The sequence below is a fragment of the Lathamus discolor genome, chromosome 1, assembly GCF_037157495.1.
Source record: "Lathamus discolor isolate bLatDis1 chromosome 1, bLatDis1.hap1, whole genome shotgun sequence".
Taxonomy (NCBI): Eukaryota; Metazoa; Chordata; class Aves; order Psittaciformes; family Psittacidae; genus Lathamus; species Lathamus discolor.
In genome coordinates this window covers 61,580,022-61,595,223 of record NC_088884.1, presented here as the reverse complement: position 1 = coordinate 61,595,223, position 15,202 = coordinate 61,580,022, and the positions used below count along the sequence as shown (strand labels likewise).

At 42.4% G+C, this 15,202-nt stretch overlaps 1 protein-coding gene across 3 annotated transcripts in view; it reads right to left on the bottom strand.

The window, feature by feature from the left end:
• ITPR2 (inositol 1,4,5-trisphosphate receptor type 2) overlaps positions 1–15,202 on the bottom strand; it is a 261,899-nt gene that overhangs the window by 103,147 nt on the left and 143,550 nt on the right. The gene's annotated exons all lie outside the window — the stretch shown is intronic.

The following is a 15,202-nucleotide window of genomic DNA, read 5'->3' as shown; positions in this document are numbered from 1 at the left end:
GGAATCCTAATATTCTCTCATTACAGCTTGGAAGAAGAATGGTAATTTGTTTTGAGAGGGAGCCTGCTGTTAATATCCACTTGTCAAGACCTTCAGTTCTGCTTACCTGTTTGGGCATTACCTCTGCTTACGTGAGGCAGGGTCTGGGACCACTTCCTTACCCTTCCTTCCTTGGATGGATTAGTGACGGATAGTAAAAGGATCCTAAATACAGCTCAGAATGGCTAATAGAAAGCCAGAAAACAAAAAGACTGCTAAAGCTTCACATAGGAAAAGTTCTCATTTTGCTCACAGCACAGTCCTGTCTGAGCTACATTCATTTATTTTCTAGGTTGCTGCAGTAAGTTATGTTCTCTGATGATAATGAGCAGCCACCGACTGCACCACCAACTCATTATATCCACTCAGTATCCACTCATTAACAAACACATTTATACATCCTGGATTTAAGACTTGCTGGCTAGCAAAAACGTAACATATGATATTTGTTGGGATATAATTTGTATTATCTTTGCTCTGATTTGTGTAAAATTATCCTTATGTAGCTGCAGCATGCCTCCCTCTGTCTTTTGACAGTGCTAGATTACACACAAGCACTGTTACTTTAAAAAAAAAACAGTCAGAAGATAAAGCCAGGGATCGTTTTCCAGTGCTTTGCAAGACAGGGTTATGTAAGTATACATCGTAATGTATATTTAAACATTGGCATGTTACCTGCATATATACAGAAAGGTGAAAGAGAAATAGAAAGGAAGAGAAAAACTCCTAAACACCAGGAAAAAAATATCATTTTGTGATGCTTATTAATGGAAGTGACTGCAACAATCACTTCCTCTTAGAAATATAATAAATACAGGATAATAGAATGTGTACCATATAAAGTGATATTATTTGCTGAATATTCCCCTAATGCACAACCAGTATACCTGATCTTATCAAACACCACTGGATTTTGTTGCAAGCACAGCTTTATAAACAGCTATTTTCTTACCATATTGGTGGCAAGGGAAATGTTTAAGAAGGAAATGTTTTGACTGCCAGGCAATCAGACTGCCTGTAAACGGTATATTCTGGCCCTCAGAAAGCAGAGAAGATTTAATACAGCTTAAAATTTCAGAGGGTTCAGTTTCTTCACAGCTCCTGGGCAGCAATATTATTCTCTTCAGGAGCAAGACAATGAACGTTAGCTTCCATCTGAGGAGGAATGATGAAACTTCAGAATGTACTTTGGAGAAAAGATGAGGTGAATGTTGCAGGGGGGAACATGGGGGAATTGCTTCTCTATCTTTCAGCTCTGTTATGTCGATTTGTTCCTCGGTTGCTTACTCTGGTTCTGGTGTCCCTAACATAAGGACATGGAGCTGTTGGAGCAAGTCCAGAGGGCCACGAGGGCTGGAGTAGCCTCCATACAAAGACAGACTGAGAAAATTTGGACTGTTCAGCCTGGAGGAGAGAAGGCTGTATGGAGGCCTCATAGGAGCCTTCCGGTATCTCAAGAGGGACTGCAAGGATCCCGGGCTCCTCATTAGGGACTGCAGTGATAAGACAAGGGGTAATGGGTTCAAAGTTAAACAGGGGAGTTTTGGGATATAAGGAAGAAGTTCTCCACTATGGGGGTGGTGAGGCACTGGCAAAGGTTGCCCAGAGAAGTTGTGGCTGCCCCATCCCTGGCAGTGTTCAAGGCCAGGTCGGATAGGGCTTTGAGCAACCTGGTCTAGGAGAAACTGTCCCTGCCCATGGCAGGAGGGTTTGAACTGGATGATCTCTAAGGTCCTTCCCAACCCAAACCATTTTGTAATTATTAACAAAAACTGCAGCTTAAATTTTAAGCTGCCTCAGTTGCTCCAAGTTTGGCTTTTGTTTGTTGTTTGTTGTTGGTTGTTTTTTCTTTCAGAGATCTAGATGAAAGGCAAGAGATTGATGGCAAGAACATCTGCAGCTCCATATACACCCCCCTGTGTAATGCCGCTAGGAAGCCTCACGTATAAAATAAACTATAGGAAGCCCTAACAGGCCACCTGCCTGCACAAACCTCTGTGTCTGCAAACCAGCATCCTCTGCCAAACCTGCCAGCCTCGTGACGATTAACCTGTCAGTCACCCCGAAACCCGGAAAGTCAGCTTTGCGACCTGCGAGACCGCGCTGTGAGGCAACGGCAGACCAAACGATGCCCAAAGCCCTGCGCCGAGCAGCAACAAAAGGCTGTTTTGGCAACTGGAGGGCACGGGAGGTGAGGCTGTTGTTTGCGTGCCTCTGTTGCCGCCGCTGTGGTGGTGGTGGTGGTGTGGCTGCTCCAGCCGCGTTACATAACGCCCGGCTCCAGACTCCTCTTTCGGCGGATGCAAAACGTCCCCGCCGGCATTACGGGAGCCGTGTGTTCACCCCGTGCGCCACGGCTAATCAGCCCGGTGGCTGGCTGGTGCCCGCCCGTCACCGGCTTATCTCGATGCGGGCTCACGGCCGCTCACAGCCATCTAATTGAATTGAGGGCCCGGAGCATCGCGGCACACGTGACGCGCCCCCGCCGGCGCGCGCGCTGCCAGACACTGCGGGCGTTACATAACGGCGCGGGGCGGGGGGGGGGGGGGGGGGTGAGGGGAAAGAGGGATTCGCGCACCCTCGCCTCAGCGGGCTCCGGCGCCCGGCCCGTGCTTCGGGGGTGTCGGTGTCAAGGAAGGGGAACGGCAGCGTTGCCCCGGCCCGTCGCAACGGTTCGTTCAGTCAGTCATTCGCCAGCCACAGGCGAGGGGACGGAGAATATTAAAGGCTAAACCCTGCGGTTCGCATTCGCCCCCTCCCGACGGCCACCTCCCGGGGAACGCAGCCCGCAGCGCAGCTCCAGCAGCCACCTACACACACCTCAGGCGACCTCCAGCTTGCCGCAGCATCGGTGCAGAGGTCTGGGACCCGGCTGACAGGCACTCTCCTGCAGCCACGCTGCGGAGCGGGAAGAGGCCAGGGCGCTGCTTTTCCATGTCCTGCTCGGCACAGTGCCCGGCTTTCATCCTGACCGGCAGCTGAGAACATGCAGCGAGGTCTGGGCAACAGCACTCTCCTGCTTTATGCGTGCCTGTTACACCAGGTATCACAACTGGAGGGATTTTCCACAAACAAGGCAGGCACTGTTAATAATGGGTCTATGTATTAGCTGCTGGGGATAAAACATGCTCCTCCCCATGTTAAAGACAAGGACTAGACCGAGCTTAGGCAAGGGGGGTCCCACCAGTGTCACCAGCTGCAGGTGTGCACTGCTAAACCTGACAGCCACAGATCGCAGCAGAGGGAGTGCTGGGAGTCGCGCAGGGTTAACACACATCCCAGGTTGTACCACTCTTACGCCAACATGCGGCTCACTGGCTTGGAAGCTTCTATCCACCCCACTCACACGGGGGTCAGCATCAGTGCCTGTATGCCACAGGCAGTTTTGTAGGGGAGTGTACTGTATAGAAGTCCCTCTGCTCTTTTTTTTGACCACCTTCTTGGGTTGCAGGTTTTCAGAGCCACCTTGACACAGAATTCTTCCTTCAGGAAAAGGGGCATTGTAAGTCAAGTTGGCCAACACAGCAGGAAGAGTCTCCGAAGACTGTATGACTCACAAAGCGACTCTTCCCATGTATGCCAGCTTTTCAGCAAAGTTTAAAAAGCATGTATTTTCCAATAGAAGCCAGCTTCAGAACAAGAATTTATGTAGATAATCCGAAGCCAAGCTTACTAAATCACCGTTTGTTAAGACTTCATGCCTTTTTTTTTTTTTTTTCCCCAACAAATTGCTCATTCACAAAGCTCAGGAGCACACCGTTTGCTTGATTTAAGGAGAAGATGGGTGCCCTGCCAACCATGACATTCTGCACTGTCATATGCAAAGTCCTGCTTCCACTTTCAGAGAGACCTTCTCTGAAGGTGAGTCATTCAGTCCTCTGGAGAGAAGTCCAAAACGGGAGTTAGCTTGTGACACTTAAAAGTACCTTCTGCTGCACTGACAGTGATCCACAGTGATGGTACATTACTGCACAGCAGACTTGGGGTAAAAAGCAATGCTGTATTTGAGTAGTCCATAAGAAGGGAGCTCAATTCCCTTCCCTTGTCCTTCAGCAACCCTTCTCACAGCAGAAGAATCTAGAATGAAGTAAGTCCTGGGCCCAAACACGCTGTTCATCAAGTCAAAACCAAGCTTTAGGGCAACATATCTATTGACCAATGTCAGGAAAAAAAATAAGACCGTTTCCCCAGGGTGGCTCTTGCTCAAGTCAGATGGGCACTGTAACTTGTTTTAGCTGCACATGTGCTCTTCTAGCAAGAACGTGTCTGAAAGAGCCCCTTTGTGCACTGCTGCAGCTGCCCAGCGGCTGGTTTGCCACCTCCCGTGGCTTTGGAGGCCCCTGCTGGAAGATGGAGATGTACGTGCACAGCGTAGTCCAGCTACTTTTCAGCTGGCAGAGCTGCAGTGGGAAATTAATAGTTCAGAATTGTGCAGAAGGCTTGAGAAAACACTTTTTATTTACTCTGATTTTATTACCTCACAGTTCTCACGTGGGGCAGAGCCCCAGCTGGCTCAATAGTAAAATCACTTTGCGTAGGGCTTAGCAGCAAAACAGACAGATAGTGATCAAAGTACTGGACTTAAGACACAGAAGCCATAAACTGTTGGCTAGTTCACAAGAAAACATCCCAGCAACACTTCCTTTCCTGCTCCCAAATAAAGTCTTCCTTCAGTTAAAAATCAGAACAAAACACAGAGAAAAAGTATGTGCAAAAACAGGGAAGATAGAGCTGGCTAAAAAATCAAGAGTATTGTTTCTTCCAGTTTTAAATTGTTTAGAGTTTAAAATACATGTTGAATTAAAGCATATATCAACTAGTTGACTTCCCATTTGTTTTGGTTTTGAAAGTAAGTAAGAGACCTGTATTTAGATTACCTGGTATGCTAGAATTTGCTACTGAGTTAAAACAACCTTTTCCAGTATTATAGGTATGGAAATAATCTGTTTCTATAAATAGCTTCATTTAAATCAAGTGACTGTCTGCAAACCACACTATGGAAAGCAAACTCTTCTAACCATCCTCACAGAGCATCAAGTGGGGCTCCAGAAGGAGCCAGTTCATCTGCCACTGCCTAATCCTAGCTCAACACACGTCCTCAGCATGCTCAAATGCAGCCAGAACTGCTCTCATTTGACTCCCTTTCCTTTGGCTGAGAGGCATAGCAGGTTATTTGCACACACAGGCAGAAATAGGTAGCACGCTGCCCAAAATTCTGCAATACGAATTAGTTGATTCTGACTAAGCACACCACATCCCAAAGTGATCTCTTAAACTTGTTGCTGTGGCTGAGTTTTGGATTTGGCTTTTTTCTTTCTTTTCTTTTTCTTTTCTTTTTCTTCCTTTTTTTCTTTTCTGTTTTTCCTTCATGCAAATGTTTCCACACGCAGCACCAGAACAAAAATCCAAACTCAAATGATAAAATCTGAGTTTTTTCTCATGCATGATGTTATTCACTATAAGAATACTTAAATGGGAAGAAAAATAAAGACAGCTTAAACTGTTATACTTCCATGTTTCAAAAGCCCCATTCTAGGTCCTTATGGTCAGTTTTATTGTCAGAATTAAAATGACTACACGAACAAAATGCTAGCAACAACCAGGACAAATTTAATAAAGACTGTGACATATAACCAGAAAAATCCTCTGTGCCATCCACGGTATGTTTACTGACCATCACCCACTTCATTGTTACTGTGAATTACCACTCTTATTTCCTCTGCCTTACAAAAGCAACCTAGTTAATATGAGTTTCATTGAAAAATCAAAGTAACTCTGGCTGCATAGCTGATGCTCCAGCAACATTTCTAGCCCCTTTGAAAAATCTGCCCTGACTAGTAAGAGAGGGAGAACTTCCCAGTTTCCGTTTAAATGCAGAGATTTTCATTTTTAGAGAGAAATTTGTATATTTAGAAGACTTTGATTTCCTAAAGAGCTAAACTGCGCCCAGTAGACAGGCTGGAGGGAACCCTAGAACTGAGAACCTCTAGCTGGTCTTAGCTGAGAAAACACCTGGTTTAAGCAAAACTTGTTGTTCCTCTGGAGTAAGCAAGAAGTCTTCATGCTGAAAGACTTGAGAGTCAAGGTGATCGAAATTTCTTTTGCAGTTGAGACAGACAGGCTGGCATCCAGCCCTACTGGATGTGTGGGGCTAATGGGACACAAATGTTACTGTATACAACTAAGGAGTAAAAACAAAACAAGTTTTCTGCAGGAAAGAGAAGAAAGGGTAGTACAAAAAAATGGGGGGGGGGGGGGAAGGGTGTGTGTGAATAAAAAGCTTTCAGGAAAAAGAATATAAGGAGACATTGCTAATGTAACTGCTCAGTACTTGGGGACAAAATGCTTTGGACAGCTCTGCCAAGAGGAATTTTTAGTATGATAAGGTACTCTCCCCAACACCAAGTGACGGCCCTGCATCTGGAGTTACCAACTCTAGTCTAAACCTTCAGAGCACGTTTCCTTGTCTCACAGCTCAGCCAGCTTAGTGCCAGCACTGCCTCTCACTGACATCCACATCGTGTCAGCACATTATGCTCGTGACTGTGTACAGCAGAAAGCATTTGCACGTGTGTGCTCTGAGCAAGACCCAAGCAATGGTGAAACTGCAGTGGGAAGAAAACGGATTAATCAGGCTTTTCACTGGCAAGGTGCCACTGCTGCCTATGAAAAGCTGTTGCAAGGTAAACAAGGCACAACCTGCACAAAGTGTTCATTGCCATAAACTGAAAGAACACTTTCAGACTCTGCCCAACAAAAAAAAAAAAAAAACGCTCAGCAAAGAGCCTAGGGGTCAAAGTGACACAAAGACAATTAAGCCCATAATCCTCAGGGCAGTCACCAACTCCAGAACAGGCCCCTCATTAAGCAGCCTGGTCAACACGCATCATTTAGATATTCTGGTCTTTTCCCTGCAAACTCCAGTGGTCAGGTAACCATAAATGAACATGCATAATTCAGTAAAACATATTTCAACCTCTGGGATTTGTACAATAAAATTTGAAGAACAGATACTCTAAATACTCAAAGGCATCCCAAATAAAGTACTTGTAATTAAAAAATCTCATGATTTTCAAGCCAAATCTCGTGATTTGTTTGTGGCCTGACTCAGGGTTTTCAGTGCTTGGGGTTGGCAACTCTGACTAAGCAGGCATATGAAATAAGAGCGAGAGTGACTGCCCGCCAGGCTTCTGTTTTCCTGGGACAGAAGACAAAGCAGCTCTGACAATTCCAGCTGGCAATACCATCCAGGCGCTCCTCCAAGGCCAAACATGCTGGGTAAGATCCTCATCAGACACAAAAAAAAAAAAAAATCCTATCAGAAGCAGTTACTGTGGTTGCTTAATAGCTGTTTTCCAAAATTCAATATAGCATATACTTTCTTTTTCTTGAAAATGGGGAAAAGAGGAAGATGGACCACATTACGGACTAATCCCTTGCCAGATGTCATTAGTGATGAAGTCCCTTAGAAATTACATCAGTATGAAAAAACAGAAAACAGCAAGTTTCCATTTCCTTCTTATGTCTGGCTAGACAGAGACTTCAAGATCAGCTTTCATCTATGGCCTGGAATCAACCCTCCTCTTCATCTTGCTTAGTGTGGCAGGGGTGTTAAGCAAGTAATTGCAACCATTAAAAAGAAAAATAGCTCACTCATTCTTGCTTCCCATCCCTGTCAAATACCATCTTCTTCATTACACTTCCCCCCAAAGCTGTTTCAGCGTGCTGCAGTAGTTTCTCCCTTCTCCTGACGGAGGTAGGTGGCTCCAGTTGGGGCATACATCTCTAGCACAACCCTTGCATCATCCTGGGTGATGCTAAACTGAGAGCCTTCCCCTCTTGTCTGCTGATGACCCCAAGTGTCCCCTTACATCTGGTATCTGGCAAGACAGCCTGGTTTCCACCTTCCTGCAATGCTCAGCCATCCCAACCTGCTTGCAGGGTGATAGATGAGGAGCAGAAACACAGAAGGTTGAGCAGAGAGATCTTACTTCTGGTTATTACTGGTTTTGCTTCCCCTAGTAAGGCGAGAGTATAGCCCATCCTGATAGCTGAAAGAGATATATCTGTAGTGCTTTGTGTTTGGACTAACTAAACCAAAACAATATAATAAACTATATAATATAATAAAGTTTTCTGTAGAAACTCAGTTCCTGAAACACATTTCTGAATCATAAATCTGGGACTAAAGCGGCTTATGTAATGCCACCTATTCACACTGCCCTAACTAACCATAACTAACCATTCCATTATAATGAGTCCATTATCCCCTGCTTTATTGTATTTTCTCTTAAAACAGAGATCAAAGATTTGAATCTAGTGGCATCATGCCGATTTCATTTTTATTACTGGCTCCCTAGGTCTATCATAAATATTCATTTGCCATCCTTAATACAATGCATTGAATTCTGCTCACTGCTATCTCTGGTGCAACTGCAAAGTACAAACAGGGTTGTTGCTCAAACATATTAAATAAAGCAACAGCAAATTTGTGGCAGTCAACAACAAAAAAAGCCAAACAAACCAAACCACCCCAGAAAACAAAAGAACCTTTCTCCCCTCCCAGGGAAATTCAAAACCAAAGGAGACATTTTCTCTCGCCCCCTCCATGACTGCAGACATTTGACTGCTGTGGGAATTCAGCTGTGCAGAAACAGCAGCAGCTGACCTGCTCCCACAGACAGGAGACATTTTTTAAAAGTCTACAGTTGCCACACAGTGGCCTCTGCGATGCTGCAGCACTGCTCTGTGCTCACCAGTGAAAACGATAAATCTTACCCAGCAGAGTAACTGCTCAGAAACGTGCGCATTCTGTATAGCAATTAAAAGGCAGCGGGAGGTGTAGGGGAGAAACACCTTCCAGGCTTAGAGTCAGGAAGAAGGTTTAGGCAGCTTTATTCTCCCAGGAAAAACGTCAACTATCCCAAAATTCAGGATGCCTGCAATTTGTTTCTCTCCCCATAGTTATCATTCACATGATCCTTTGAACTCCCCTTTGCATCTCAGTGTAGCTCCTCCCAGTATCAGACATACATGCAGCATGTGAAAACCCCTATTGCACCTGTGTGAATTGCTCTTGCTCTGTGAACAAGCACAGACACAGGCCTCTTGGGATGTCAACTGGACACATTAAATAAACACCAATCACTAAAATTAGGGTGGCCATGGGAATTATGTTTTTCCTTGTGTTAACTCAGAGCATTAATGCATATCAGACACTTTATATTCTAAGCAAGAACATCTACTCTGTTACAGTATGGTAGGACACAGAATGCACATTCAGATATTTGTTGTCTAATATGACTCCACCATAGAGGTAATATGCTGCTCATTAAAAAGAGATGGAATAGGAATAATCTAAAATAAGTATTTATATTTATGCATATGAGTATACCCTCACACAAAACTCCACACACCTGGAAATGTGAACTGTATGACAAAACTGCTGACTCATTGTACATATTAACCTACAGTGTACCTTTGGTCATTCACTAACTCCTTGCCAATGCAGAATCTGCTAGAAAGTTCTACTAAATTCCTAAAAGTCTTGACTGCTTTACTCATTATTTAAAATAGAAAGAAAACCTTGTTCCTGGTGCCTTTGTGATGTAGACTTTGATTCAAATAGCTATAGTGAGCATGGAATTTAACTTCTAGATGAACTGAAGTCTTTAGTGAAATCCATCCCTCCTGTATTCAAACCAGTAACAAAAATAAAATTTTAATTGTTGTGGCTTACATAAAGGATCCTGATCAGTTCCATGGATTTTGTACCTGAGTAAAGTGAAATAAATTATAATTAGGGTTCTGAAGGTTTTATTTGTTAAACAGCTTTCTTCCCTTGCACTGTTTTCTATTTGCTTTTGACTAAAAGTAGTATCTATAGAGAATGCCAGTTTGCAAGCAGTTAAGATCTCCTTGCTGGTTTGCTGGTCATAAGATCAGATCCATAGAAAGGAATTGATATGAAAAAATAAGGGAAAATCAAGAAGCATCTTTATGTCACATACACTGTGTAAAGGAGAAATTCCAGAGCAGAAGTTGGTCATTTGATGTTCAGAGTAAGGAACAAGCTACTCCAGTTTGTTATTGTTTTGGCTGATGCTGTCTAAATCAGTATCTACGGGAAAAATATTTTACAATATCAGATGCTCCTTTAGAGGAAAGATGATATATGTGAGAAAGGCAGATGATACAAGTTCCAAAACAATTTATCAGTCAGGATTTAGGGTTTAATATTTCTGAAACAAAATTGGATAAGAACATACCATATTCTTAAAATTTGATAAATATGAGCTGCTGAGAGGCTCCAGTCTTTCAGAAGAAATGTGTTTACAACCATGTGTTTTTTTCAGCTTTGGCATCCTGCCACTAGATTTGTTTGTGACTTGGAGAAGAAAGAAACAAACAAACAATAACCAAGGTTTTGAAACAAAGATGACTAAGTACCAGTGAGCAGTGAACACTATTGCACACTCAAATATCACCTGAGCTAAAAGTACCTTTAAATCTTTAGAGATTATATATTTGGATCGCAGTGACAGTTAACAATTATGCATATAAAAGAGAGGGCAAAATCATGAATGTACACAGTCCTGCAAATGACTTATGCATGTGCTTCACTCCCACCAAAGTAGATTAATGTGCTCCTGCCTTTCATTAGATCAGAACATTACACTTTATAAGAGGTCAGAAGTGCTGTCCTTGACATATAACTTTCAGTTTAAAGTTCTTGTCCAGGTCAACAAGAGCAATGCACTTTGCCTGAAACTGTTCCTGACACAGACCACTATAAACACCTCACAACTTGGCCAAGTAAATGGCTTTGAACAGGCTCTGAACACAAGCAGATGACTGCCCAAGGCTGGAACAAATCTCTACGGCCTGTTACTTACAAAAAATAATTTTCCCTTAAAAAGAAGTCACGTTTTCATATACCAGGTACTTACAGGTATTTGCACTAGCAACAAAACAGATCACTCTGTAAATCTATGTGATTGGAAGCCCAGCAGAATACCTGGATAATGTCCCCCACTGCATACAGCAGTACTGTTTAGTCCAGAACAGTGCACACTACAGGAGGAATAAGATGAGAGCTGCTACTTCAGAATAGTCCAGTTGATAACTGCCAGTGTACCTGATGTCAAAGCACCTGAAACATGCAGCATACCATAGTGATACTAAGTACTACGGCTAACAACAGCTAGCTAGTACAACAACAGTATTGCATGCCTTGTAGTATCTCTGCTTAATTATTCCAGCTTGAAGCTTAGAGGGGGTAAAAGCGAAACTGCACTATTTTCTTTCTCTGCAGGTTTCTTTTTCTTTGGCTTGTAAAATGTCAGCATATGGGTCTAATGAGAAATTGCCACACTTTAAGGTCTGACCACATTTAGTCATATCTGAAAGCTCTGATGCTCCTGCTGCTGCAATTACTGGCTCAGAGGATTCACAGCAATAGCAAAGCTTGAACCCTCCACTGCGATGAACCAGTACAGGCTTCAGTTCTGCAACAGACCACCACCTTCATGTACAACATCACACAGATGAAGGGGTTTGTCCCAGCTGTGTTTGAACTTTCTGTTGTACTTCGTCATTTAACTGTCATGACAAAGCCACAACAGCAGCTTCCTGGCCACACCAGAAGTATATACTGGTCACAGCAACCAGCTTGGCACTGTTAGAAGCAACCAAACATTCTTCCTCCCTGCACCTCCAGCCCCCCCAGCTATGACTGTTTTCCTAAGGAGAGAGTTTTTTAATGCAGGATACTGCAAAAATGTCCTTTCCCATCTAAAATAAAAAAACAAAAACCAACATAAAGAGCACCAAGCTTGAACGTTCTCCTCTAGTATTTCTAACCCCTTATTACCTTACAGCCACGCTGCGCTTAGTGAGGAGAATGGCATATTGACAACAGGAAAAAACAGGCTAGTGCATAGGTATTTTTATAAATGAGCACAAGTAAAGCAGACAGCAGAAATAGTGAAAAAATTAGTGTAATTCCTAAGAATGCTTGCAGCACCACTAATCCAAAATGTGAACAGTAACACAAATTAAGGAATTTTGGATCCTGCTCTTCCTCCCATTTAAAATAAGCATCATTTTATGGTATAATACATTTGGTAGGCCTCACATATTTGGAATTACTCTCTTTTTTCTCTTTTTTACCTGCATATGTTCTTTATCTGAATTCTGCCTAATTCAGTGATGCAAATAAGTAAAATCATCTTGAAAAGATGAAGCAATAGAATGCAGTTTAAATTGAGAATCTCTTTGATTCAAAGAACAGCGATGCTGGGACACTGTCAGTTTTCCCAACAACATCTCCTGCGACACACTGAGACCATTTTTCCCAGCAGAAAAAGACCTGCATCTCCCACTGGTTTCAGCTTGACTGGTAGATCAATACATTCATGAACTGGGACTAAAGCTTTTGACAAACTTGCTGGAGTTTTGTCAACAGCTCAATATGAAAAGACTCAGGTGTTCTGGCACAAAATGACCAAGAGCCAATAGTGGCCATATCAGGGACTGGAATAAAATATATTTGTATTTATAGCAAAGCTGTACTTTTTTTTTTCACATGTATATTTGTTGCTGTGGCTGAAAACAAGGGAGAGCTTACATTTCATATCCAAAGTGGAATGAAGATAACATTTAACACTGCAAAACAAAAGGCTACAAAGCTATTTCTGTGACTTTAAATCACAAAGCTAGTGCAAACATATAAAAGCAAGACAACATTTTTCATGAGTTTTTCCAAGAAAGGCAAAAAACACAACTACTTATTTCTGACAATTAAGCCGCATACACATTTTTTGTTCTACTGACATTTAAAAACATAGTTTTCAATTATTTATACTGTAGTTCAACACATAAAGCAGGAAAAAAAAAAAAAGTATGAAGTCTGTGTTCTGCAGCACAAGTAACCCTTACTGAAAGATTCAATCTATTTATAATAGTGTTTCCCTTAGGATCTAGCAGTTGGCAGGGTATACAGGCTTGGATTCTGCCATATTCTGTAATGCACTATCATCCATTAGCACCCTGACCAGCCAATAATGTTACACTACACTTGTCATATACACACATTATCAGAGATTTTTCCCCCAGAGATGCTGACCTCCCTTAAGGACAATTGGGGAATCAGAAGGTTGACCATGTCCAAGGCATTGACATGGCAGCAGCTGAAGTGGGTTAAGAAGTTGCTATGTGAGTACACTTTGGTCAGGAGTTCAGCAACTTCAATTCACCAAGGAAGGGGGGTTCAATTTAAGCTTCTGAACCCTACCTGAAGCAGCTGAGAGGGCTCACCCGTTTTGGACCATCAGCTCTGTTGTAGAGACAGTCACTTTCAGCAAGGCAGCAAGGTAATGCTATGGTTTTAAACTGCTCCCGTCATTTGCAAAGTGAACACGCATCTGTGGTCTACATGTCGCAGGTGCTGTTGGAAGTTATTACTAAGATTCCACTGATACATGCAAGTATGACTAGAGGCAGCATTCACACAGCAATTAAACTGAAATCAAGCACTATGGTGAAGGATAAAACGGAATTGCCTAAACAATTAAAAAATTCTAGACCAAGATCCTTCTGGTTTTGTAAAATACTCTACAACAGTGACTGTCTGCACAGAGGTAGTGTTGCCTTCCTCCACGCACTGATTTACTCACATGTTATAACATTGTTCTGGAAGAGCCTTTTGTAAGAGACCAGCTGTGGAACTAGTTTCATTCCAGTTAGTTACCTAATCAATACAAATAAAACTAGGACTTAATGCAGAACTCCTGGGAGATCATAATAATCATCCACAATTTCTTATGAAAGCTAATCAATGACCAAGAGGCTTTATGTGTCATTTATATACCTTAAATGAAGCTTCTGAAATTAAACTTTGATTGCTAACATCATTAGAGGTTGCAGCACTAAGCAAAACAACACACAAGTAAGCACTGCCTCAAAGGCTGACTGCAAGGGCAACAGAGGATGGACCTAGGAGAACACAAGCAGCCCTGGAACATCCACACAGCAAGTGGAAACACAACAATAGAGCTGAGACAATGGATACAGGAACAGACATAAAAACAGTGAACTAAGCACCTACAGCTATCTTTTCCTCCTGTTCCTTCAGTGAAACAGGCTACCTTCCCGTAGTCAAAGGAAAGACAAGTAGAAGGCAAGCTTCTCAGACCTGGATCTCAAATGTGGGAGGTAAAGGAAAGAAAGAGAGAGGAAGAAATATTATTTCATGATTTCTTCCTTGTCTCTCACTGTGGGAAGATCTGCAGAAACTGGAGGTTTATGATTTGTGTCAAATTTATCACATTATGATGAGTGATTAGCAAACACAGGCTTCCTGTTAAAATGTCATGTGTTCCTCTGTAGCTTTGTTCTGGTATTACCATTATGTATTTACTACTTTATTTTTTTTTTTAGTATCTGCATAACATAGTCAAATAACTTTACAGGTAGTGCAATCACAGTTCAAAAAGTGGGAAATTCACACAAGAGACTATTCATTGTGCTATTTTTACTATTCTGAAGCCTATACCGTGAACAATGACTCATAAGAGCAGCATGCTGGAGAAGCACTTGCAAACCATACGAGCTTGTTTACTCATTGATTCATTAAGTTCAGAGCAAAATCTATGGGACTCAAGGGAAAGCACAAGGAAGAAATTGTTTCACCTGTGTTCTCTCCTGAGAACCAGCGGATGCGCTAGCTGGACGAAGAGCCCTTACATGCCAATGGAGCACACTCCCTCTGGTGGCTTTGCTCCATCTTGCTTTCTCAGCATCCTCAACAGGATGCAAAGAGCAATTAAAACAGACAAATTTCTTGTTTGCTTGTTTTAAGTCATACATTAAAACACTGCCTTTTTTTTTTTTTTAACCTGCAGTCCTGAGATGATATTAACTTTCTGGTGGTGAATTCTATGTAATTCTTTTGGAGAGGTTTGGCAAATTTCATCATAGCATTCAGTTACAAAAGCAAATTAGTTTTCCCATGTGATACAGTGGCATTATGGACCCAGAAAGCTATTTGAATAAATATGAATAATAAATAAGAATAATAATATCTGCTTCACCTGTGAAATTCATGTTATGACAGTAAAAGAAAGAAGCTCATTTGCCACATTTTTCTTCAAGCAGGAGGTGA